Source organism: Syngnathus scovelli, unplaced genomic scaffold, assembly GCF_024217435.2.
Source record: "Syngnathus scovelli strain Florida unplaced genomic scaffold, RoL_Ssco_1.2 HiC_scaffold_244, whole genome shotgun sequence".
Lineage (NCBI taxonomy): Eukaryota > Metazoa > Chordata > Actinopteri > Syngnathiformes > Syngnathidae > Syngnathus > Syngnathus scovelli.
Window position 1 is genome coordinate 7,501 of NW_026061338.1, and position 3,072 is coordinate 10,572.

The following is a 3,072-nucleotide window of genomic DNA, read 5'->3' on the forward strand; positions in this document are numbered from 1 at the left end:
ACTTCAGGCGGTGCAAACGGGGGAGGGGGGTAAGGACGGCTGCCGGGAGCAGACAGCCGTCCCCGGGAGGGGGTAGTAGCTTCGCGGCGGCCGCCGGGAGCAGACGGCCGTCCGCGGATTCTGCCAATGCCTGTAGGACTTTGAATATTTCACAGCCGTGCTGTGGCACTTAGAAAATTTTTCAGAGATGTGGCACTTAGAAAGTTTTTCAGAGATGTGGCACTTAGAAAGTTTTTCAGAGATGTGGCACTTAGAAAGTTTTTCAGAGATGTGGCACTTTGAACATTTTTGAGAGATGTGGCACTTTGAAAATTTTTGAGAAATGTGGCACTTTGAAAATTTTTGAGAAATGTGGCACTTTGAAAATTTTTGAGAAATGTGGCACTTAGAAAATTTTCTCTCTCTCTCTGGAAGTGCCGTGCCTTCTTCAGTTCTGCTATCCGAGCAGGGGACGCTTGCTGGCGGCCGTTACCAGCGCTCGGACCAGGCCCAATTGATTTGCATGGAAAACAATTGCGTCCCCCATGCTCGTTCTGACTATATTTTGCGAAAGGGGGGTAAAGTGATGAGTACACTAAGTGGGGGGACCAACCCATGTACTCTAGAAAAAGTACATGGGTTGACAAAAGACCAGTTCGTACTGCACCCCTGGTACCCAAACCCCTGGTACCTTTAGGCACTTAGAAAAATTTCGCCCAAATTTGGAGGTCGCTCCAGGGGAAGAGGCCGAATTTTCGCCTATTACGGCCGACCGCGGGAACCAGCCGAGGCGGACGCTTTTCGGCGCAAGAGCCGTTGGCACTTAGAAAATATTCGCTAAACTTCAAAGGACCTCCAGGGGAAGAGGCCGAATTGTCACTTTTTCTGGCCGACATCGGGAACCAGCCGAGTCGGACTCTTTACGGCGGAGCAGCCGTTGGCACTTAGAAAATATTCGCCAAACTCGGCCGGACTTCCAGGGGAAGAGGCCGAATTGTCACTTGTTCTGCCCGACATCGGGAACCAGCCGAGTCGGACACTTTAAGGCGGAGCAGCCGTTGGCACTTAGAAAATATTCGCCAAACTTGAACGGACCTCCAGGGGAAGAGGCCGAATTTTCACCTGTTCTGGCCGACATCGGGAACCAGCCGAGTCGGACGCTTTTCGGCGCAAGAGCCGTTGGAACTTAGAAAATATTCGCTAAACTTCAAAGGACCTCCAGGGGAAGAGGCCGAATTGTCACTTGTTCTGGCCGACATCGGGAACCAGCCGAGTCGGACTCTTTACGGCGGAGCAGCCGTTGGCACTTAGAAAATATTCGCCAAACTCGGCCGGACTTCCAGGGGAAGAGGCCGAATTGTCACTTGTTCTGCCCGACATCGGGAACCAGCCGAGTCGGACACTTTAAGGCGGAGCAGCCGTTGGCACTTAGAAAATATTCGCCAAACTTGAACGGACCTCCAGGGGAAGAGGCCGAATTTTCACCTGTTCTGGCCGACATCGGGAACCAGCCGAGTCGGACGCTTTAAGGCGGAGCAGCCGTTGGCACTTAGAAAATATTCGTTAAACTTGAAAGGACCTCCAGGGGAAGAGGCCGAATTGTCACTTGTTCTGGCCGACATCGGGAACCAGCCGAGTCGGACGCTTTAAGGCGGAGCAGCCGTCGGCACTTAGAAAATATTCGTTAAACTTGAAAAGACCTCCAGGGGAAGAGGCCGAATTGTCACTTGTTCTGGCCGACATCGGGAACCAGACGAGTCGGGCCCTTTAAGGCTGAGCAGCCCTTGGCACTTAGGAAATATTTGCCTTAACTCGGCCGGACTTCCAGGGGAAGAGGCCGGATTTTCACTTGTTCTGGCCAACATCGGGAACCAGCCGAGTCGGACACTTAAAGGCTGAGCAGCCGTTGGCACTTAGGAAATATTTGCCTTAACTCGGCCGGACTTCCAGGGGAAGAGGCCGGATTTTCACTTGTTCTGGCCGACATCGGGAACCAGCCGAGTCGGACACTTTAAGGCTGAGCAGCCGTTGGCACTTAGGAAATATTTGCCTTAACTCGGCCGGACTTCCAGGGGAAGAGGCCGATTTTTCACTTGTTCTGGCCGACCGGGGGAACCAGCCGAGTCGGACACTTTACGGCGGAGCAGCCGTTGGCACTTAGGAAATATTCGCCAAAATGTTCCGGACCTCCAGGGGAAGAGGCCAAATTTTCACTTGTTCTGGCCGACCGGGTGAACCGGCCGAGGCGGACACTTTACGGCGGAGCAGCCGTTGGCACTTAGGAAATATTCGCCAAAATGTTCCGGACCTCCAGGGGAAGAGGCCAAATTTTCACTTGTTCTGGCCGACCGGGTGAACCGGCCGAGGCGGACACTTTACGGCGGAGCAGCCGTTGGCACTTAGGAAATATTCGCCAAAATGTTCCGGACCTCCAGGGGAAGAGGCCGAATTTTCACTTGTTCTGGCCGACCGGGGGAACCAGCCGAGGCGGACACTTTACGGCGGAGCAGCCGTTGGCACTTAGGAAATATTCGCCAAAATGTTCCGGACCTCCAGGGGAAGAGGCCGAATTTTCGCTCGTTCGGGCCGACCGGGAGAACCAGCCGAGGCGGACACTTTACGGCGGTTGAGCCGTTGGCACTTAGAAATTATTCAGACTTCCATCAAACACACATCGGCCTTTTGCCGTCACTGCCCGGGATGGGCACCGTGGTAGCTCGGACAGTTCGCGTGACAGCTTCCGCTGGCACTTAGACAATTTTTAAAATGAAAATAAACAGTTCTGCACATACGTGCCGACTATATTTTGCGAAATGGGGGTAAAGTGATGAGTACACTAAGTGGGGGGACCAAGTACATAAAGCCCACCCCTGGTACCTCAGAGAGGCCGAATTGACACATTTTGTGTCCGACCGCGGGAACCAGCCGAGGCGGACGCTTTTCGGCGCAAGAGCCGTTGGCACTTAGAAAATATTCGTTAATCTTGAACGGACCTCCAGGGGAAGAGGCCGAATTTTCACTTGTTCTGGCCGACATCGGGAACCAGCCGAGGCGGACGCTTTTCGGCGCAAGAGCCGTTGGCACTTAGAAAAT